This window comes from Siphateles boraxobius, unplaced genomic scaffold (assembly GCF_051911475.1).
Source record: "Siphateles boraxobius isolate OS27281-9 unplaced genomic scaffold, OSU_SipBor_1 55, whole genome shotgun sequence".
Taxonomy (NCBI): Eukaryota; Metazoa; Chordata; class Actinopteri; order Cypriniformes; family Leuciscidae; genus Siphateles; species Siphateles boraxobius.
This window is the reverse complement of record NW_027509181.1, coordinates 4,722,312-4,747,315: the sequence shown is the minus strand read 5'-3', so window position 1 is coordinate 4,747,315 and position 25,004 is coordinate 4,722,312. Positions and strand designations below refer to the sequence as shown.

Sequence of the window (25,004 nt, the reverse complement as noted above, 5' to 3'; positions counted from 1 at the left end):
TCAAACTGTGCATCAACTGAATAATTAGCTGTAGAATTCTAATGACATATTGGGTAATGATGTTATCGATGTCTTTGTGTGTCACTGTGCCATACATTTTCTGATTTTTACCTGGTGGATAAAATGGGTGGGAGAAATTCTATCGACTTACACTGAAGGAGGGATCTGAGTAATATCAAAAGACCACAAAATTGTTGAGACTAAGAATACCTTTACATGACAACGATGTACTAAAAACGGAAATGTTTTTCCTTTGCGCTTTTCACGTACAGACGAAAATGTTGTCAAAACGATCCCTGTTCACTTCGATCCGCGAAAACGACTAAAAACGCTGTATTATTCATGCCAGGCCAGTAGTTGGTGATGTCACTTTGTAAAGAAACACTATACGCCTATAGATTGAACTCGTAATACCCATGCGCATAACGTCACTGTTTTCGCAAATTCACGTTTTTATAGTTTACATGGAGACAATACTGGTATCGTTTTCACAAACTTGGACTTTGAATCCCGTTTTCAAAAGTTTGCATTGTCGTGTAAATGAACGGACAAAACACGTAAAAAGTTTTCCGTTCTTAGTTCAAAAAGATGTTGTTTAAACGGCCCTTTAAGAACTGAAACTGAAAAAGAGCCTATACGTGTTCGTGGTGATTATGACAGGAGTATGTGTGGGAAATAGAAGAAAACTAATCTAAGTGGAGAGGAGAGAGAACTTTGAAACTGACTGAATCGAATGTTTTCTCTCACATCCAAGTCATTCAAGTGTTGACAGGTGACTATTAAGCGTGAAATGAACAAGCCAGAATGGTGCTTGAGATGAGTGATTATAAATGCTTTAAACAGAGAGGAAAATCATGTAGTTATTCAATTTCAAATTTTAAAAAGCAATTTTGTTTAACTACTCTATAACTGTTCATTTGCCATTATTTCCTGCACTTTTTCCAATCACATACACATAAACACATTGTTTTTAATTTTGCCAATATTTTTGTCCATTTCTTGGTGTACTGTAACAGTCTTCGTCTGCACTAAACTTCCCAGAATCCCTCGTGTCTTCACACCTGAACTCACTTCCTCATTTACCCACCTGTTCATCGTCATCATCATCCGTGTCACCTGTGCTCACCTCGTTATTGTTGATTTGTGTCTGTATTTAGTTTCCATCTGTTCTGTTAGTCCTTGTTGGTCCTTGTGTATGTTAACGGTAATGTTATGTTGTGTTTATGTGGCTTTGAGTGTGTGCCCGTTCGCCTGCCTGTACCTGTTTGTATTCTTTTTCATAAAATGTTTGAATTGGAGCCTTTTGACTCAGCTTCTGCTTCTGCCCGCACCACACCCGTGACATGTACATGCTTATCAATAAATGTTAGCCTTTTGATTTTTAGTGTTGCCTGTGTCTTTTATGTCAAAACTACCTTTAGGGGACAAAAATGAAAATTAGTTGTTTTTAATCCAGTATTTTTATAGTGTAGGCAGCTTCTTAATCGCATAGTCTTTTGAGTAGGTGCTTACTCTGAATAAGTAATTACTTCACGACCGTTAAAAAGTATGTTCTAAATAGACTGATTGTGTGTAGTATGGATCTAATCGGGACGCACTACATTCGCCATGTTGTCATTATCATGTGACCTACCAGCGTCAGTTGCGTCGCTTCACTGCCATTCAGAAATCCTTTCTCTTGGCCTCATGGGATTGTAAAGTGCCCACCTTATGCACACTTCAGAATCTCACCAGAAGAAGTAGGTCATCCAGGTCCCTTTTCCCTACTCTTTTTTGAATACTGTGAATTCGGAAATACTACTTTTATCCTATACTGTTTTTCGCCTACTCTATATTAGGTGAAGTATGCGATTAGGTGCAGACTTCGAGTGTACATCGGTTGAATGCATTATGCTTATTCTCTAGCTGTTGAGTGTGCATCAGCTACAAACCTAATCCAACACCTGAACCAGCTAATCAAGGTTTTACTTGAAGTAACACTTGAAAACAACACCCATGTGTGGTGGAATTGAAGAGTTAGAAATTACGTCTACAAAAAGTTAGACCTCCAGGAGAAGGGCTGGCTACCCCTGGTCCAAGGTATTTTCCAAAGTGCACAGGCTCCAACATCCTCATGACCCTACATAGGACAAGCTGTTTGGAAAATGGATGGATTCTGCCATGTTTTTCAATTGACTTTTTTTAAACATTATTATGTTTATTTAAAGGTAGCTACTCTACAGAATTCTGAACTCAACATGGTTCAGATATAAAATTGCAAGGAAGTTTTTCAGGTGTGCTTTGGCACTACTCTGTGGTATTTATTTTCAGCTAAATTATTCATCCTCTGTAGTGTACCTTTTAATAAATAAGTTACATTGAGGATTTTTTGTGTACTTTTGACACATGCTTAGGGGTCAGACAAAGACATATCTATTCTGTTAAATGAGAAAAGCTCAGCATGTGCGTTCAAAGCTGGGATTATTAAAAAGTATAGGATCATGCTGGCACTGAAGAAAAGGGCAGCTGAGACCTGAGTGAGCAGAGGCTTTTTTCCTCAGAGTGAGTCAACACCGCACTGCATCTTAAGCAGGAAATATCTGCAGGGCCATGGTGTAATGAAACAAGGTGCCAACGGTACGTCATTGTTCAGCTTTAAAGGGCACGGCAGAAGCCTGAGACAACAGAGAGAACAGAAATACATTTCAGCAGAGAGCCACCGCTGTCTCCTCTGATCTGACGTCACTAAAGTGCAAGATGGGCACAAAAGCCCCTACTCATAGCCGCTTGCATAAGTTTCAGCCATGCATGGTCTGCTCTCAGATGGGTCTTTCCCAGAGAGACAGCCACAGGGGGTCATTGAAGTTTCTGTGGATATAAATAATGTTTCTGTGCAATAAATAATTCAGTGTCATAAATAGATACAATGAAACACTGGGAAAATACAAAACACATGACTTGTACATCCTACTAATCCTATTATATCCTATAGGTTCATTGGAAAAATGTGCTTGTGACTACATTTCTGTAAAATTATATTGCGTTGCTTCGTGCACATTTTGTGACACTTTCAAGGTGAAATGTCCAGTGAGTGATGCTAAAGTGGGATCAGTTTTATCCAAAACAGATGAACGTGAATGTGGCAATGCTTTATTAGATTGATTGACGTATGTACCACAGCAATTTTTAAATGAAATGTCCAGTGAGTGGCTCTAAAAGATTAGTGCTTAATTGTGTTCAAAAATAATGTTCCATCTACACTAAACCCTACCCTAAACCTAAACGACAGGGTTAACAAATGCAAACGTGACAAAAAAAAAAAAAAAAAAAAAAAAAAAAACTGTAGCAAACATGCAATTTTAGTTTGATTGTACAAGCATTGAGTTATTTTATCATGGCTTGTATTTCATGAGACTGAAACATACCCAAGTATGCCCGCAGTAAAAGTGCAATTTTATATCAGGTGAGCTACTGAACAAGTTTACTACATGTGAAAAGCCATATAGAGTTGGTTATGTGATGTAACCGTCTAAAATCTTTTAGTTTACAAATAATAGTAGGACCACACAAATAGAACCACACAAAAATAGTAGGCAAAGGCTTGTTTTTTCCAATGAGCTTATGTTGTTATGTATCGCTGTTCCCTTTGGCCATGTTTGCAGGCCTTTGGAGAGACATACAGACCATTAGTGAGAAAAATGTCTACACTTGAGGAAAATGGCAGCAGTCGAACCCTACCATTCTAGCCCTGCCTTGCACCTAATTCACTATGGGCCTATATGGAAATATAAATCACACTAGATTTTAAACATTCAAAATAATTGCAGACTTATTGGAAACAGGATATGATGAAACACTCCGGGGTTATGCGGATATAAATATAAATATAAAATATACTATCGATTCCACTTTTCCACAACACAGCAAACCACAGAGCTTTGAAGTTTGTATTCTCTGTATCCAGTCATGAGGTCAATCTGTGACATTTAGATCTTCTATTGATCAATTGTCTTTTCACTGCTCGGATTTAAAGCTCAGAGATGGCTAAATAAGCAGCAAATGATGGAACTTCAAAATTGTATGTCTATGTTATTGCTTTCCTAGACTTACATTTGTACAAATAGAAGTGAAAGGAATGCAAAGTTTAGTGTGACCACACTTTAATCCAGCTATCTAGGGATGGGCATTAGATTACATTTACATTTACATTTAGTCATTTAGCAGACGCTTTTATCCAAAGCGACTTACATCTGAGGACTAAAGCAAGCGAGTCATCGTGAAGAGGGAAGAACGACGCAAGAAGTGCTCAAAATACAAAGTTCAGGCATTGCTCAGAGTAGCAAAAGCTAGACAAGGGAAGATTTAAAAGGGAAGGGAAGATTTAAAAGAGTAGATTTTTTTTTTTTTATGTTAAGTACTCACGGAAGAGATGAGTTTTCAGTTGTGTTTTGAATGCTGTCAGGGATTCTGCATTACGCACGAGGGTGGGGAGATCATTCCACCATGGGCAAACTCGGTCCTGGAGGGCCACAGTCCTGCAGAGTTCAGCTCCAACCCTTATCAAACAAACTTGAACAAGCTAATCAATGTATTCAGGATAACTATAGTAGAAGGCTACATGCAGGAGAGTTTTACCAGGGTGGAGCTAAACTCTGCAGGACAATGTCATGGCGTCATGACCAACAATTCCAGCTGAGATGAGATCTAGTAACATTGCTGTTAGGATAATAATAGTGATTTCAAACACCATAGCCCCGTCCTTTCATTTGAAGAGACATATTTACTTTTCTATAACCATAATTTCCAACTCTTTTGTGTTTCACCGTAATAATACTTGAACCATATTAGCACAATCTGTTTCCTCATCAAATGTCCACATCTTTTAACCCAAAATAATAAAATCAGCCAAGGTTTTTACTCTTACTCATTCATTGTGGAGTGACAGATGTTATATTGTCCAAGTAAACCAAAAAATGTCTACCTTAATGGCATCAAAGGCAGACAGATGACATCACAGCGAGACTACATGTGTCCCCCAGACTGCTCTCTCTCAGCCAGATGGTCCTGACAGCTTGTCCAACGTAGAACAACATGTCTCTGCAATTTAAACTTAAGCCTTGCTTTAGTACACCAAATATTAATGAGATGCAGCTTAATTGTATCTGCTGACATTCTTCAAGCTCCCAGTACAGCTATTATCATAATATAATAACACAATACAAATAATGCAACTAAATATGTTGAATAGCAGAAGGAAAAATAGCAAAACCGGTCAGTCTTGATTTGAGAAAATATCAGTTGTGGTGTGTGCTCTATTAATCTGAACAGAGACAAACTGTTCAATACATTTTGATGCTCAAAAACTCAAAAACAACTCAAAATACTGATTCTTAAAAACTGAAATACAGATATTATATCTTAACAACCTTTTGAGTGAGGACATAAGGACAATTTTCTGTTAGTGCACCATTCACTTGCATACATTTTAACTTGTGGGCTCAATATTGCTGCCAAAACAGGTCTCTTCCACTGTATTTTAATGTTCTTTTTTTATCAGCATAGTTACCACATTATAACAATCAACGATAACACTTTAGAATACTGAATAACTTCATAGGTTAACGAATGAATGCGGTAGTTCACTATTGGCTGATCAATAACTACTACTTTTTTCATACCTTATTCGTCAACTAATAACTACTATATACAGGTTTATAATTAATGTGAATACTGCATAATTTATAATTCATTCTAAAGTGAAGATCATGGTAACCTACTAGTAATGACTCAAGTATTACCAAATCCTTCAGAAGGAAACAAAAGTATGAAACTCTATTACTTACTAATTTGTTAATCAGAGTTTCTTTTTAGTTAATAATAGTTTATTACTAGAATATTAATATTGCATTACTCATTTGTTAATGTGTAGTTATTCATTAATGAAGGAACAGTATTCTAAAGTGTTACCCAATCAACTCTTTGCTGTGTAAGAACCAAATATAAGCCAATAGTAGCTACATGAAGACAGATTCTCTTTATTGAGAATGAGGTCTTTGCAATTTCTTGTCAAGCAACATAATGTGTCTCTCATTTATAAAACATGAGTGTTGCATGGAAGAACGGCCTCCGGCAGTCAAACCCATAGCATCCCCAGAGTGGAAACTGAACGCCTCCCCTTTTGGATTCATCTTCTTTTCTTCCCCACTACCCTCTGTGTTTTGCTATGCTGCTAAAGTTTAGTAAGCTCCCCGCCTATACACAATTCCCTGTACACTAGACCCTCTGGCAACAAATGACACAAAATGTCCTTTTCATGTTTAGGGAACCTTAGGCTTTGAACGCTCACAGTAAATTGTCACCTATTTATTTGACAGATGCTTTTATCCAAAGTGACTTACAGTGCTTTCAGGGTTTATTTTATCAGTATTTGTGTTCCCTGGGAATTGACCTATGACTTTGGTGTTGCTAGTAGCATACTCGATATGATACCAGTCCCGGCGATTTTTTTTTTTTATTGTAAACTGATTTTATTGGTTTGTCAGTGAGCTCAGGAAATGCCTGATAAGCGGTCTTTGAGTCATTCATTCAAACGATTCGTTCAAACGGCTTATAAAGAATAAGGCAGTTGTTTAAGAATGGATAATTGAGTCTTTGACTCAACTGGTTCGTTCAAAACGCTGAATCATTCAGTGATGAAAACACGATTGTGAGTGTTGCTGTGAGACCCGCTATGGTTCTGCTGTGATCTTTGTTTGGATTGGAACTATTTTCGCTCCTAAAATAGAACAAAAACAGTCAATATTTCATCTAAAATGTAAGTGACTTAATATTAATTGCTTGTTTATTGAACTGTCATATGAAATCAGTGTCACATTTCAATCGTGATGGAATTCAGCACTCTTGGTCGTGTGATGCTGCTTAACTGTATCATATTATAAATATAAAAACTCAAAATTTCAAATTTTTACGGCAGCATATTAACTGAGTTTCTTTTTTGTGAGGTGTGCTCATTTGTTTCGATTTATCCTACAGAGGCTGTGCAAGCGTCAACAGTGCATTTTTAAGGTCCCTGCACACTGAGTTCGAAACTTTCCTATACGTTTTTTCGTATTGGTCAGTCGGCTGCTGTGAAATTGTAAAAGCACCTCTCAAAATACTTGCTACGGATGCGAAAAATGATTCCCCCCCCACATTTTTTTTGTGACGGACGAAGGTTTCGAGGACGAGGCAGTGTGTAAACATGATTGACACAACGTGACGTCGTATTTATAAAAAAATTGGCTAAATGTAACACATTCTTCATATCATGTTGTTTTATTGACTTACTGTACAAGTATATAAAAGCTGATACATTTTAGCAAGTTATACTATATCTTTCAGCATATATTCTGATGATTATCATGTTTATTTTGTGTTATAACTAGCAGTAAAGAAGAGATGACCAGTTAACTCCATGCTCCAATTAACTCAACTCCATTCTACTGTTTAAACTGAGTCGATGAGATTTTTTTTCTTATCACAAGCACAAAGCTTATTGCTTTTAGCCTATTGGATAAGAGGCTTCCTTTAGTGTTTAGCTTTGTGTCAAGTTTTGTTTATGCATAATTGTAAGATTAATTTAAGAATTGATATAGAATATTCAAATTAATATAGATTAAATCAGGAAATCATTATTGTCAATTTATTCCTAATAATTATTGGATTTTTTCAAGGGACTCAACTGGTCTAAGGAATAAGTCAGATTTCACACTTGTTAGAATCCGATTCCAATTGCTCCCGACTCCATAACGAGACCAATATCGTGTGATATCCAATCTGGTCTTGAGTAGCAAATGATGATTTGTAATAATGTTAACATGTTTATGTTATAGCCATTTCACAATCAAAATTAGGCCAAGTTCAGGGGTTTAAAAAAGATTAATCCGATAATTAAAATTCAATGCCTTACAAAAATAATTAAATAAATGATGATCAGTGTAACAATTTCCAATAGGTTATAGCACACTTTAATTTATGAAGGTTCATGCTGAATTCAATTTTCTGCAGCTTTAGTAATAACAAATGTTGTTGTTTTCTTTCCCAATTGTGAATTATTATACATATTTGGAAATCTTTAAATGTGCCTTAGCACACATTCACAATGGAATCAAGAATGATCAAATCAATAAACATTAACACCCCTATAAATCACTCATCTCGTCACAATGGTGGGAACTATATAGTGACTGATTTGAGAAGCTGGAGAAGAGTGGAATTATGTTTGTGCCACAATTCTGCATGCACAACATCATATTTCAAATGCCTCATCTCTGATTTGCTGGAATAATATCATAATGTATAATTAATTCAGCTTTGTTAAGCAAATGAGCAGTTACATTTTACAGAGCACAGATGTCAGGTATCATGGCACTGAGCAAGTGAAACCTTCACAGGGAAAAGACAACTGCACACATTTAACTTTTTGGTTGGAAAATTGATTTTCATTGAAAATAATTTCTTCTTTGCAAGATCATTACTATGATTATTCATTATCAGTTTTCCTCAAAAGTAGAGTTTACGTGCATGCAAAATGTTCTTTTGTGTGCTCAGTATGATCTTGCCACACAAATCTTGTGGCACAAATATAACTATAGAGAAGTGCACCCACATGCGTCACATGCACTTCAGTTGACTTTCTTTACTGTGTTGGTGATTATGTTTGCTCCTATGTCGTCATTTTCTATCCTACAGCCCTTTGTTTCAATGTTGAGAGCTCCCTCTCCTTCGCTCCGTGTGTGTGTGTGTGTGTGTGTGTGTGTGTGTGTGTGTGTGCATGGTGGCACTAATAATGACTCACACTGCCCTCAGCACAGCACTAGTGAACAGACAACTGCATCAAAATAGCTATGATATTATATCTTCTATATATATATATATATATATATATATATATATATAATATTGTAAATTAAATGAAATATAATGGAATGAGGAAGTCCTCTCCTCTGAGAATGATCCTCTGGAGACCATGTTTTCTGGGATTTGTTCTGTGGTTCAGCTCTTTAATTATCTCTTATCCTGCTCGTTATAATTTTCCCATGAGTGTCTTTGTTAAATTTCACTGGAATTTCAACAGCTGGTACTGAAATGGTTGCTTGTCAAATCCATCCCCTTCTCCATGCACAAATATTGCTGCATGCAGTGTAATGAAGGAAACAGTTTGTTGTGCAGACTAAACTGCAAACTGTCTAGAGACAATTTTACCATGAACATCTTTGTTGATGTCCAGATGGCAGTTTTTATATGCATTGCTAACACTTTAGATGTTAATATTAAAGCTTTTGTGACAAAATTATAAAAGTCAATTTAACTCATCCAGGACTATATAGCTCAGAAGAACAAAATGCACCATCAAAAGTAGCCAATACATGCACTGTATTCATCTGACAGATTTGTGAGATTAATTTATTTGTAAATATAACTGTTTTTATGTCAATGATAAAACACTGCAGATATAATGACGTTTAACATCATAAATCTTGCTGGAACATGTTGTAACGTTTTTAACCTTCATTTCGGTAAAAATCCGAGATGCAACATGTCCACTTAGGTGTTCAGCTCCTCTATGATGAGTGTAAAGTGCTACGTCTGGGCGTTGACGATATGCTTCCCTAAAACAGATTCTAGATTTGGGGGATGGACGACACCTAGTTGAACCGCTGCTTCCCGTGGGCTCCCTTCTCATGAAGCCAGTTTCACCGTGAGCCCGGTTCAAGTGTCGGCTTGCGGCGCCATTCCCCTCTACTCCAGTTGAGTTCCCTTAAAATTGAACCCTGTTGAGTTCCTCCACACCCCTCCGACGTCGGACGTGCGGAACGTCTGGTGTTAGGTCTACCACTCGTAAGCAGTGTGGAACCTGTGTTAGGCTGGGTCCATATGTTGCGGTCCCTACGGCGACCCCATATGTGTATTTTTCCACGATACGGCTCCCTGCGGTGAGCCCGTGTCTTCCCTCGGCAGAGTCTCTCTGCCGTCACTGTCCGGTGTGTCTCCCCCCGTCTTAGGCTGGAGCCACCCCAGTGAGATTCCATATGTTAGACTGCCCGGTTTCCGCCCAGTTCATATGTGTATTTTCCACGTTACCTCCCTCTGGGTTGGATATGGCTTCCGCAGCGTCCCTTCCTTCCAATGTACGGGGAACGCTTTCCCAGTGGTCCTGTAGGAACAGCAGTGACTTCCCTGGCCTAAGCCCTGTCCTTCCCCGCCTTAAATTTGCGGGGGCATCAGGAGGCTTTGGTTTAGGCACTGGAAGGTGGCAGCGTTAGTGGCGTTTTCAAAGGTTATCCCCATTCAGTCGACCGTCGACTACGTCTGACGTTATCGACTGAAAGGGAACGTCCTGGTTGCGTATGCAACCCACCGTTTCCTGAAGGAGGGAACGGAGGACGTAGTCCCCTTGCCACTACCACTGGACCACCGCTGACCCCGGGTTACTCTCGGCTCCTCAGCGAAAAGCAACTAGTGCGTGCATCCACTTCCTTATTTATACCCGCGCCGCGGGGGCGGAGTGTGTGATGCGAATCACGCACGCCAATTACATTGGCTCGTTCAATAGTACTCGAAGAGGATAGGCTCTCTAGCGAGATCCCCATTCAGTCGACCGTTGACTACGTCCTCCGTTCCCTCCTTCAGGGAACGGTGGGTTGCATACGCAACCAGGACGATCTCTGACTCTCTTTAGGGACGAAATGGCTAATAGAAAAATGGTCTTGAATGTAAGAAACTTCTCTGAGACCGACTGCAAGGGCTCAAACTGAATAGTCTGAAAATTCATTTGAGCTCTATATGATCAGAAAAGGAATTATATAACACTAAACCACTTACTTCGAACTTGTATCCTCCGCGGGTTCAATAAGTTCTTCAAAATGCAGCCGTTCGTCGTATGAGTTGCAATCTTCCTCTGAGGAAAAGGTGAATTCTTCCTCGCTGTCCAGAATCATCTGAAGGCCCTCTTTGTTGGAGTAGCGTGCCATCCTCAAAACGCGATGAACTATCAGTGAATCTGATGAAGAAACTTCGTGTTTTTATGGCATTGATCGGGGGGCGTGTGCTATGCATAAGGTTAGATCACCTATTTACCATGTGAAAAGCTCTGGGGGTGTGGTGGTCTTGGCTAATTAAAGATAATGAAGGGAGAACGAAAAAACTGTACCTCTGGTCCATCTTGGTTTCAAACGGATTACATAAATGTCTCGGTTACGTATGTAACCCTAGTTCCCTGATAGGGAACGAGACACTGCGTCAAACGCTGTGGGAACGCCCCTTCGTTGTGCGTCATGAAGCACGTACGGAATCAGCCCAATGGAGAGGCGGAACGTCATAGGCGGGTGACGTCATCGACCAGGAAACTATAAAGCACCCCATAAACACAAGCGCAACAGCTTCTGATAGGCCCGAAGGAAGCGCTATCGGAAATGCCGGGAGTATGGTGGAATGACGCAGCGTCTCGTTCCCTATCAGGGAATTAGGGTTACATACGTAACCGAGACGTTCCCTTTCAAGGGAAATCGAGCTGCGTCAAACGCTGTGGGAACGCTAATACCCACGTCGCCATAGGACCAAGTGACCGCCATGTGAGAACTAGCGCACAGAGGACGAGAGCACCTGTGCCCCAGGGGTAGAACTTAACCTGTTAACCTTCAAGGCCACTTTTGAAAAATCCCCAGAAATGGCATACCCAAACTTAAACAGATACAGTTCATGAACCCTTTGCACTAAAAGCACAAGTATGATCTCATTTGAAAGCTGACACCTAGTAGTTTATTGTAAATGTAGAAATAATTATTGTCATAATGAAAATAAAATGTTTAAATAGCTTCAAAGTTTTGTAAAGTTATTAGAAATTTACTTTTATGAAACATCTTCATAAAAATAAAATTGAAGTTGGCCCTGGAGCAATCTAGAAATGCACTGCAGCTAAAGCCATATGTGTGACCATTTTATATTTAAAATCTGAAAATGATAAGTCTAAAACTCTGTATTTAGTTAAATGTTTTTCAAGATCATGTCAAATTACTTTATTTTGATTAGACTCTAAAATGCAAACTGATGTTTAGTCATCTTCTGAGTCATCTATTCAGTCTATTGTCTCTATTATTTTGTGGTGCAAACGAGCCCCATTCAGAGTCAGTCTCCCCTGCACACATTTACACCTCTCCAGACTGGTTATGGCTCTAAATATGCATTTCTTTTGTCTGCATTATAGCTACTAACGACTGGCTATTCACAGGCTATTCATAGGGTTTCAAACCCTAATTTCTTTTATCAAAGTTCTCACTAAATATTTGAAACTGGTATCAAATGCACTGAAACATGTCAGTAAGCATTCCTATTTAGAAAAAAATCATAAAACAATAACTGCTGGTGGCAGGTGCACCTGGGCTAGCTAGCATGTTAGCTTAGCACACCATCAATACACGACCATTTATGAGATTGAAACCATGTTTGTGCTCCAAACTTACTTTATAACGCAAGTCGAGTGTTTTAAATAATCTTCTGTGATCTAATTTGGCTTCAGATAAAAAAAAATCCGACAGAAAATTTATTATTTATAGTGTTCTGCACGATGATGAAATCTATATCGATTAGCATTGCATTATAAATATAATCTATTATTATGAAATACCTGGCATGGCTTGAAGAACACAGGTAACATGGCTTGAAGAACACAGGTAACTCAAATATCATTGCAATCATGTTTATTGTCTTCAAAACATCTTTATCTGCATGTTACAGCGATCTCTGTCAGCTACTTTCTGTATCAGTGACGTCCTGGAATGTCACATGACTATGGGTCTTCTTCGTGATCCATATATGGACTGTTATTGTGCATATAGCGCCCTCAGGCTATTGGTATGAATTGAAAACACAGCACATCTCAGTAAGAAGCGATCATAATGATTACATCGACGCATTTGGGTATACATTCAACAAATATTATTCCTGTCTATAGAAATATGATGTGAATCTATGAGAATATATCAATATTTCTCCAAGTCTGCACATTTTTGAGCTAAAGCCCTGAGGGACGATGTTTTGCGAATCGCTGTCATGACGACAGCTTGGAGTGTTTTTTATGAATTGACCAGCTGACGCTCATAATTCATATTAAAGGTATCGACTCATTTTTCCATTTCATAACTCCTGACACAAATTAAGACATAACTGTCACTATAAGTTTCTCAGAATACAATAGTGGTCAAATACTGAATCTTGAGTATTATATCTTTTTAATGATGTATAGTTTGTCAAGGTATAACATTAAATCTGATAGTAAATTTGAACTAAATAAAAAAAAAACCGCTTCAGTGCGCCGACGCTCTGGAAACGGTTAACAGGTTAAGTCTAGGTCGTAGAACTTAATGAAAGTATGCGGTGAAGACCATCCAGCCGCATCACAAACGTCACTGAGGGAAACTCCTGACAGTAAGGCTTTAGAAGCCGCCATACTCCTGGTAGAGTGGGCTCGTACAGCCAAAGGTGAAGGCTGACCAGCCGACTCATAGGCAAGTGAGATAGCCTCGACCACCCACTTGCTCATTCTCTGTTTAGACGCGGGACACCCCTTCTTGGGTGGCCCAAAGCACACAAATAGTTGTTCTGACTTCCTCCACAGGGCAGTTCTGTGGACATAGGCGTCTAACGCCCTAACAGGGCAGAGTAAATTAAGTTTCTCCTGGTCAGACGACAGAAATGGAGGAAGTCAAAAGGCCTGCAGAACTTTAGGTCTAACAACATTTGTAGGGACCTTCGGAACGTAACCTGGTCTAGGATGCAGAAAAGCCTTAACCATGCCAGGCGAAAATTCCAGGCACGAGAGCCTGCAAATCTCCAATTCTCTTTAGTGAGGAGATAGCAAGAAGAAAGATAGTCTTAAACGTGAGAAACTTCTCAGGAACTTCTTCGATAGGTTCAAGAGGAGCTAGGGAAAGACCTTCTAATAGGATGGCCAGATCCCAGGCCGGCACCCTCGTACGAACTGCTGGCCTCAGGCTCAGTGTGCCACGAAGGAAACGAGTTATAAGCGGGTGTCTCCCAAGAGAAACTCCACTGAAAGGGTCGTGGTAAGCAGCCAGTGCCGCCACATACACCTTTAGTGTGGAGGGGGATAGCCCTGTGGAGAAGCGCTCCTGCAGGAATTCCAGCACTGCACCCACTGGGCAGTTAACTGGGTCCTGCAGGTGCTCTCCACACCAAGAAGTGAAGAGTTTCCACTTCAAGGCATAAAGCTTCCTCGTGGATGGAGCTCTGGAGTGAAGAATGGTCTCAACAACCTCGGTTGAGAGACCAGAGTTCATGAGCTGGGCCCCCTCAGAGGCCAAGCCCACAATACTGGGCGGGGGTGAAATATCATGCTGCCCGCCTGAGAGAGTAGATCCCTCCTGACCGGGAGCTCCAAGGGAGAGCCGTCCAGGAGAGAAATCAGGTCTGCAAACCATACTCGGGCCGGCCAGGACGGGGCTACTAATAATCCACCTCGGCGCGACCGAAACTCAACCAAAGGAGCTCCACCACCTCGGGATGGAGTCTCCAATCCCCCGGCCTCGGCCCCTGTCTCGACAGGGAGTCTGCTACCACATTCAAATACCCAGGAAGATACATTGCTCTGAGAAATAGTAACCTCCCTTGGGACCACAGGAGGATCTGACGGGCCAACTTGTAAAGCCGGCGAAACCGCAGGCCCCCCTGATGATTTATATAAGAGACCACCGATGTGTTGTCTGACTGAACTAACACATGATGACCTCTCAGGTCTGCTAGGAAGTGTTTCAGAGCCTGGAACACAGCCACCATCTCTAGACAATTTATAAGCCGTGATAGATCATGGTCCTGCGACAGCCCTTGGGCTGGACGACCACTCGTGACCGCCCCCCACCCTGTGAGGGAAGCATCCGTCGTTAGTGTTACGCGACGACAAAGAGCCCCCAACACAGGCCCTTTGAATAGGAACCAAGTTTCTTTCCACATGACCAGAGCACAAAGGCAGCGCCGCGTGACTTTGACCGTGCGGAGCGGATTTCCCCTCGGGGAGAATCCCTTGGTCCTGAGCCACCACTGTAGCGATCTCATGTACAACAGGCCGCAAGGTATAACGTCGGACGCTGCTGCCATCAGACCCGACAGTCTCTAAAACTGTTTTACAGTAAGTAGCTGGCCTAGCTTTACTTGTTTCACAGCTGAGAGAATCGAAACGATGCGGGTCGGAGCGAGTTGCGCCTGCATCGAAACCGAAACCCAAACAACACCCAGAAAAGTGGTCTTCTGAGGAGATAATACACTTTTCTCTGCATTCAGCCTCAACCCCAACTTCCTGAAATGAACGAGAACGACATCTCAATGTCGAACCGCCATCTGCTCTGTCTGAGCTAAAATCAACCAATCGTTGATGTAATTGAGGACACGAACACCCTGAAGCCTCAGGGGCACTAGTGCTGCGTCCATGCATTTTGTGAAAGTGCGGGGAGATAAAGCTAGGCCAAACGGAAGAACCCTGTGCTGGTACACCTCGCCCCCGAAGGCGAACCTCAGGAACTTCCTGTGTTGTGGAAGGATGGAAATGTGGAAGTACACGTCCCTTAGATCTATCGTGACAGACCAGTCCTCGGATCTGATTTGTGACACAATCTGCTTGATAGTGAGCATCTTGAATTTTGGCTTCCCTACCGAGCGATTAAACAGACGCAGGTCTAAAATTGGACACAACCCCCCATCCTATTTTGGAACGATGATATATCGGCTGTAATAGCCTGACTCCACACTGGGAGGAGGAACCCGTTCTATAGCCTCCTTTTGAAGGAGTGCTTTCACCTCTTGTTCCATAAACAGAGCCTTGTTCCAAGCCAGAACCACTGTAGGCAGAACCCCTCTGAATCTTGGTGGACGACACCTGAATTGGATAGCATAATCCCTTTCTATTGTCTGCAGGACCCAATGAGATATTTTTGGAAGGCTTTTCCACTCTGCCAGAAATTCTACTAAGGGTACCAGTCTCTCGAGACTGGCCTCTGGTGTAACTTGAGCAGCAAACGCAGCGCCCTGTAACGGCAAACCGGCAGGGAACAACTGGTCTATCCGCTCTGAAACCCTCCTCAGAGGGAGCGAGCGTCCCTCGGGAAATCGCTCGCTGGGACCGTCTGCACCCCGGCATGAAGGCGGGGTTGGCAGAACGGGCCCCTGAGGGCACCGAGGAAGAATGGGCACCGTAGAAAGAGGTGAACACCTTTACGCCTCGGTGGGGACCACCCTCAGTGTCGTGCGTGCCGTGGCGCCAGGACTTCTTAACCGAAGCCTTCTTAGTTAATATAACTGTCCACAGATCAGTTCTATTACTGGGAGATTACTGAGAGTGCCGCTGCTGAGTCCACTGTCCAGCAGGGGGAGCACGAGACGCGACACTCTGCTTCAGCGCCCTATATGATGAGCTCGCAGACGGCTGGGGCTGCTCCGCCCAGCAGCCCCAGGGACATGAATTTTTAAAGGGAAAAATTTCTTAAAAGCTGTTGTTTGCTTTTCCTTCTCCTGGAATTTATCGATGACAGAATTTACAGCATCGCCAAATAAACCCAGGGGGGAGAGAGGAGTGTCTAAAAGGAAAGCTTTTTCTTTTTCTTTTATATTTGTCTGATTTAACCACAGATGTCTTTCTGCGGCCACCAGAGCTGCCATAGATCGACCCACTAGCTTGGCCGACTCTCTGGTTGCGCGCAGGGATAAATCAGCAGCCTGACGCAGTTCGCGAACCACGTCAGCACTGACCTCCTCACTCTCACTCACGTCCCTCAGCAGGTCAGCCTGGTATGCCTGCATATTAGACATAGTATGCAGACATGACGCAGCCTGACCTGCCGCCGAATACGCTTTACCCACAAAAACCGAAATATTTCTAAGAGGCTTGGTGGGTAATGCTGGTGCCTTAACAGATGACGCAGCCTCGAGGGAGATAAAACTCGCAAGCGTCTCTTCCACGCGAGGCATAGCCGAATAACCATATGATTTTGCCCCCACAATATTAGAATATGTTGAAGTCTGGGGACTAAACACTCTATATGACACCGTTTTTTTCCACGATTTCGACACCTCAGTGTGGAGATCGGGAAAAAACGGCAAGCACCGGCGTGGAGGTTGCACTCGTGACGGCAAAAATCTCTCATCTAATTTTGATTTAGAAACAGATTCCTGTCTAGTCACTGGCCATACAATGCTGAGTTTTTCTACAGCTCTTGTTAATACCGATAGCTCATCACTTTCGGAGTGTAAGGTGGCGAATCCTCCACATCTCCCTCATTTATAACTGGTGCCTCAGCCCGAGCGGAAGAAACCGCAGCGCGTGCTTCCGAACACGGGACTGAGGCAGTGGATCTCACAGGTGAAGGGAGAGATAAGGCAGAGCCTGTCTCTAACCCCGCTGAGAGATCCATCTACGATCCCCACGACACGCGTCGTCGCTCTGCCTCGGCAAGAGCGGGACCCGAACCGCGGGGAGCGCGCACCGAACTGCTCTCCTCGAAGAGCGCCCGGCGGGAGCGGAGGGTCCTTAATGGCAGACGCTCGCAATGCTCACAATCAGCTCCCTCGAGAGCTGACTGGGCATGCTGCACTCCCAAAGAAACAACACAAAGAAAGTGTGTATCCCCACTCGTGGAGGGACACACTTCCTAAACTCCTGTTCGTTCGCCATATCTCTCTTAACATATATATATATATATATATAAATTGTTTGTGTGGTGCAGAGTATGTAAAGACAGACAATATTCACACAGGTACAGATTCACATATAGCGCGACTGAAGGCACAGAAAGCTGTTGCGCTTGTGTTTATGGGGTGCTTTATAGTTTCCTGGTCGATGACGTCACCCGCCTATGACGTTCCGTCTCTCCATTGGGCTGATTCCATACGTGCTTCATGACGCACAACGCAGGGGCGTTCCCACAGCGTTTGACGCAGCTCGAGTTCCCTCGAAAGGGAACTGGAAATATATATTTTTTAAAATAAATTACCTTATTTAAAATAAGAGAATTTTAGCTTCATAAAGAGAAATCTCTCGTTTCTCTGTGACAAGTATTGACTGAGTTACAGTTCATTTTTCGGACGCGTTTCAGAATGGACTTCACTGACAGAGAGAAGGCAAAACGTGCATCATGTTTATTTTTCTTTATTTGACGAAAATCACAACACTTTGTTTTTATTGTGAGTATCCACAAAAAAATAGACACTTAACAGGATCTAATGATGTACAACACTTATATGTAAGATCAAAATCAACAGAGTAATTTGATTCTCTTTTACACTGCTAAGGAAACAAATCGAACTTGTCGCGCCGGCGCGACGGTCGACCCCAGAGGGTTCAGGTGGATGGACATAGACCTGAAGAAAAGCGCTCCTGCAGAAACTCCAGTACTGTGTTTACTAAACAGTTAACCGGATCCCACTGCCGCTGATAACACCAAGAAGTGAAAACTCTCCATTTTAATGTGTATAGTTTCCTTGTAGCAGGAGCTCTGGAGCTTAGAATGGTCTCAACAACCTCGGTTGAGAGACCACTCTCTATGAGTTGGGCCCCCTCAGAGGCCAAACCCACAGTTTCCAAATCTCTGGCCGGGGGTGAAATATTGTGCCCCCTGCCTGAGACAGAAGGTCTCTCCTGATCGGGATCTCCAAGGGTGGACCGTCTAGAAGATGAAACAGGTCCGCAAACCAGATTCGACTCGGCCAGCGTGGTGCTACTAGCAGTAGTCTTATTCCGTCCTGGCGGACTCACTCCAGAACTCCTGGGAACAGAGCAACAGGGGGAAATACGTACAGACGTAGCCTCAGCCACGTTTGTACCATAGCATCCAGCCCCAGGGGGGAGAACCAAAGTGGACAGTGCGTCGTATGCTGAGACGCAAATAGATACACTTCTGCTTGGCCGTAAAACTCCCATATTTTCTCCATCTCCTCGGGGTGGAGTCTCCATTCCCCTGGCCTCAGCTCCTGCCTCAACAGGATGTCTGCTCCAATATTATGGCCCCCTGGAATATACACTGCCCTCAGAGAGAGTATTTTCCCCAGGGACCACAGGAGGATCTGGTGCGCCAGCTTGCACAGTGGACGCGAACGCAGACCCCCCTGACGATTTATATATGAGACCACCGATGTGTTGTCTGTCCGGACAATTACATGGCGGCCCCTCAGATCTGGGAGGAGTTGTCTCAACGCATTGAAGACAGCCATCATCTCCAGGCAATTTATGTGCCAAGAAAGATGATGACTCCTCCACAGACCCTGAGCTGAGCGGCCTTCCATTACCGCTTCCAAGCCGTTGAGCCTAAGCGTTGAGCCTCAATCCCAATTTCTGCACATGTGCGAAAATGACACCTCGGTGCCGAACCGCCTCTTCTGATTCCGCTAGAATCAGCCAGTCGTCTATATAATTCAGAATGTGTATGCCCTGCAGCCTGAGCGGGGCCAGAGCTGCATCTACGCACTTCGTGAATGTGCGGGTTGATAAAAATAGACCCCATGGAAGTAACCGATACTGGTATTCTTTGCCCCCGAAAGAAAACCTCAGGAACCTCCTGTGCGGAGGGAGAATGGAGACATGGAAGTATGCGTCTCTCAGATCTATCGTGACAAACCAGTCCTCGGATCTGATTTGAGTCACGATATGTTTGAGTGTCAGCAAACATATTTTTTTTGGAATGATGAAATAACGGCTGTAAAAACCCGATTCTCTGTCGGGTGGATACACCTGCTCTATAGTTTCCTTCACTAGCAGAGCTTTCACCTCTTGCTCCATCACCAGAGCCTGCTCAGGATGCACTACCGTGAGCAACACCCCATTGCAGCGCAGAGGACGAGAACCGAACTGGATTCTGTATCCTCTCTCTACTATATGCAAAACCCATTGAGATATATTTGGCAGTTTTTTCCACTCTGTTAGAAAATCTACAAAGTTAACCAGCCTCTTGAGGCTGGCCTCTGGTGTAATTGAGACACTCAGCTCGGGGACCTGAAGCATACTGGCAGGAACTACCTGAACTGACTGTTTTTGAACCCCCATCAGAGAGTTCATGTCTGACGTTCGCTGGAGACCACTGCGCCCCGAAGCACCAAGGGTGGTGTGGTTGGCAGAATGGTCCCCTGAGGACACCGAAGTGGACCGGACACCGTATAACTGAGGTGTGATCCGCTCCAGCCCGGGTGGGGTTGTCCTCACTGGTCTGACGCCAGTGTCGGCAGGACCTTTTCTGATGAGCCGAAGCCTTCTTAGCTTGCAGAACGGTCCTCAGATCGGTCTTCTGCTTCGAATACTTCGGCTGAGCATGTTGCACCTGTTTCCAGGGTTTCTGAGGGGGAGCACGAGACGCAACACTCTCTTTTTGCTGTGCTCTATATGAGGAGCTAGACGACTGGGGCTGCTCACGCCCTGCAGCCCCAGGGGGTTGGACATGGCGAGGGAGAAATTTCTTAAAAGCCTCTGACTGTTTTTTGGCCTCCTGAAATCTCTCGATGACCGAATTCACCATTTCGCAGAAGAGACCAGAAGGCTCAATTGGTGCATCTAGCAGAAAAGCACGATCTTTATCCTTGATCTCTGCTAGATTCAGCCAGAGATGTCTCTAAGTGGCTACAAGGGCTGCCATAGACCGCCCAATTGCTCTGGTGGTCTCCTAAGTAGCCCTGAGAGACAAATCTGTGGCCCGACGAAGTTCTTGAACTTCATCGGGCCCCACTGTCCAAATCACCCAGCAGGTCAGCCTGATACGCCTGAAGCAATGCCATAGTGTGTAAGCACACTCCAGCCTGACCTGCCCCCGTATAAGCTTTGCCCACTAAAGTAGATGTTGTTTTTAATGGCTTTGTGGACAAAACTGAGGCCTTCAGGGACGATGCTGAACCGGGTGACACACAGCTCGCAAGCGTCTGTTCAGCCCGGGGCATCGACTCATAACCATGATCTTTCATCCCCCTCATCCCTGAACAAATATGAACTTGAGGGCTGGAAATACGGGAAGAATATGGTTTGTTCCACGATCTGGACAGCTCAATGTTCAGATCGGGAAAAAATGGAAGGCCTCGTGGTGGAGGTGAAATATTAGGACGAGCGCCTCTGGCAAATCCCCTTCCCCCGTGATTGTGTCACTACCAATGCTCAGAACATCTACCTCCTCGGAGCTAGAGCACTGAAGCATTGGACTCTCTCGCCGGTGTTGGAAGCCCACGCTGCGGCTTCTTCCACCCGAGGAGAGAGCCCAATGCTTCAGTGCTTCAGAGGATCCCCCAGGAAAAGGAGGAGAAAGGGCCCTCAGACCCGTCTCCAACCCCTCTGAGAGATCCTTTTGCGATCCCCTGGAATGCATTCTCCGTGCTGCCTCGGCAGCAGCGGGTCCTGCACCGTGAGGAGTGCAAGCCTGACCACTTTCCTCAAAAAGTAACAGACGGGAGTAGAGCATGCGAAGCGGAAGCTTCTCACAGTGTTGGCAGGCAGCCTCCTCGAAGGCTGATACCGCATGCTCCACTCCCAAACACATTACACAAAGCTCGTGTGTGTCCCCACCCGTTAAAGTGTGTATGTCAGGTTAAATTTGTAATTATGATTAACACAAAATAGCTAGGGGAAATACACGTTTGACAAGTCGATGTATTGTTTTGTATGTTTTTCGATACCTAAAGGCAGAATATAAGATGAAAATGTCCGTTATTTTCAGTACTCACTTAAAACTGCTCCTCCCCCCAAAGGAATCGCTTGACGTCATAAGAGGGAGACGTCTCCCCAGGTCGCTAAGAAAGTGAGTTTGTGAGCTGTGTTGACAATTGTACGAGTGATAGAGCGAGATAATTAGTGATTAGGACATTTATTTATTTATTTATTTATTTAAGCTAGGTAGTTAGTTAGGTATACGCAGGCGTATTTTCACGATGGTGAATTACTGCGTTTGTGTTGGGTGCAAAAATACCATTAAAACCGGTCACAGAGTCCACTTTTTCCCAAAAAGCAGGTCTGTGTTCCGTGCCTGGGTCAACTTTGTTCGGACCAAACGCGCTGACTTCAGTGCTGCTTCGGTATCCAAGATTTCGGTCATTTGCAGCGCCCATTTTACTGAGAAGGACTACGCTGTTGGAAATCTCATTTATAAAATGGGATTTAAAACCCGAGTGAGACTGGTAGCTGATGCGGTGCATTCGGTGTATGCTATGTGATCATAGTCAGCAACCTTGTCATGTTGTAATTTTAGAGTTTCGGGTTATTCTCTTCCTGTTTTAAAAATGCAGTATCCACTGTTTGATCGTGCCCGCGCCTCTCACACACACACAAACACCGCGTGGGGGGGCTGCTTACATGCGCTTCATGAGGCACACAAGCACGCAAGATCTCGCGCTCTCTACCTCTCTGCCGTGCACGCTGTTTGAACATACATATTCATCGTAGCCTTTCGAAAACCGGGAGAGTTTATACATTTCCCGGGACAGGTTGTTAAAAAGAAGAACAATCCCAGAAAAACTAGGACGGGTGGCAACACTATCGGAAATACGGGACAAACCGCGTCCCGTATTGATTCAAAACGGGACACGCTGTTTATTTCACAAATACGGGACGATTCCGTATTTTAAGGGACGGGTGGCAACCCTACCGTGTATTCTCTGTGTATATTCATGCACCGAACCGTGACACCCGTATCGTTTCGGTTCAATACGAATACATGTATCGTTCCACCTCTAAGTTATGCCTATAGCCTATACTTACCAAGACACCTGACCAACTCTCCACGGGTTCTCTTCACACCAGATATCAGATATTTATGTTTCTTCGATAGGAATAATTTAAATTTCTGTTTGGCTCCTCATCTGTCTCACGCCTGGGAGGCTCAAAATGTATGGCTGTGGGCCATCGTATGTTTGAGGGGGATTTTGGATTTCCTCAGACTGAAAACCCTCGATACTTGAATATAACTTTTTTGGCACGTCTCCCTCTTCTGAAGTCACAGCTCAGCTGTGTTTTAAAAATATGATCTTGACAGAAATGGCTATAAAACTTACTGTAGAGCAATTACAGTAATAATTTTAATGATAATTACATTTTCACTCAGACATCTAAAGCTTATTTAATATATCTAAAAAAAATGTAACCTGACATACACACTTTACATAACGCGGGCAGGGAGAAGCACACTGTTTGTATAATTGTTTCACCATGATATATTGAACAGACAACAATAAAATAGTGACAGACAGATACACAGATCGCTTGCTGAGGCAACAGAAGCTAATGCCGGTTTGCACCGGATGCGCTTTAATCATTTCCTGGTCATGACGTCACCCGCCTGTAACGTTCATTCTTTCCATTGGACTAGTTGACATAGATGCTTCAGACGCATTCACGCTGGGCATGGGCGGAGGTTTGGTCTCAGCTCTGGTGGGGACATTAATTTTGTAGTCTATCCTATGGCTAGCAAGTTTAACCCTCCTACCAGATATTGTTATTTGGATATTATCAATCAAATAATGATTCATTATATTTGAATAACCAACAGTGTTAACTTTTGCCTTTTTAACATTGCCAACATGTTTTTCCAGCACATGTGTCTAGCAAGTAGTCTACACTCACAAATACATTACATAAACAGAATGCAGAAACGAAAAATGTCTCAGATGATCCACTGTTTATGACTGCAAGATTCTAAGTTAAGGTAGGCTAATTAACATTCAGTGACTTGCTAACGTAGCATTCTATCATGATAGCGCGACTTCTATGAGTCTATCCGTGCTGCACACCCCTAATTAATGCTCCTAATCTTGAAAGATTGCAGAAGCTAGGTTTAACTGTAACAATATCCTGGGTAACCAGGATCACCAGTTAATACTATTTTCCACAGAAGAATCTGCATTTGAAAGCCTGGTCAGTCACTACTAGTCCTAGTTATTTGTGTGGCTAGTTATTTTTGCCTACTTACACTCTGCTTTATGAAAAAAGCTTTGTATGTCCCCTTTCTTCTTCTTGGGTGACATAGCTGATCTACAAAGTACAAAAAGGGGCAAAAAAACGGAATATTAAAATGTTTTACTCTGGCCTTTGTATATGGCAGGCAGAGAGACAGCCCTGGTAACTTACCGTCGGCGTCGTCACGCGGCGCGCACACACGCACACACGCACACACGCACACACCACCCGCTCGCTGCCAGTGAGTGCAAGCACAAAAAGTAGTCCCGGCCGCGCGTGTAGCCTTCCTGTCAGATACCCCGCCGCCAATCAAATTACAGCTTATCTTGTACTGTCGTCGTCCTGGCCGTTGGAATCGATCCAAATAGCAGCGCAAAGATCCAAATGCAGCGCAAATATCAAAATAGCAGTTCAAAGGAGCTTGCTAAATATTGGTGGGGACAAATTTGTCATCTCAAAATATTGATTGGGACTAGTACCTAGCGTCCCCCCCTAAACCTACGCCCTTGACGCTGGGGGCATTCCCAAAGTGTTATCGACGCATCGCGAGTTCCCTCGAAAGGGAACAGTGCTATATGCATTAGCTGTAAAAATAAAACAAAGAAATAAAAGTTTGGCCATTCCGCCATATGTGCAGAATTAAATATATTACATAAGTGCATTTGCTTGAAAGGTCCTAAATTACATGATGAAACCTCTTCAGAAAAATCTTTGCATATACAGGTATATTAAACATGCTAAATGATCCAATCTGTTGAATGTGAAGTCAGTGGCATTGAGTGGGAAACTCCCACATTATACTTTAAATGGATTACAAGATTAATCAGTCAAATAATTTAATACTGCAAAGAGCTCTATTATTAGTATATTAGGGCTTTATACAGTATGTGAATCAGGGTTTGAAATATAACAGAATTTTTTTTTCTGCAAAATAGTGTGGAATGGTTTTAGACATTTAAAAAGTCTTTAAACACTGCTGAGAGTACTACACTCTTATTGGTAGCTAAAATAATCAAATTCACCAAAATATTAAATAAATTAACACATAAGGTTAAGGGATTTGAAG

The 25,004-nt window shown here is 42.9% G+C and overlaps 1 protein-coding gene across 2 annotated transcripts in view; it reads left to right on the top strand.

Annotated features, from left to right (window-relative positions):
• The window catches only part of grid1b (glutamate receptor, ionotropic, delta 1b), an 816,517-nt gene that overhangs the window by 454,029 nt on the left and 337,484 nt on the right, over window positions 1-25,004 (top strand). The gene's annotated exons all lie outside the window — the stretch shown is intronic.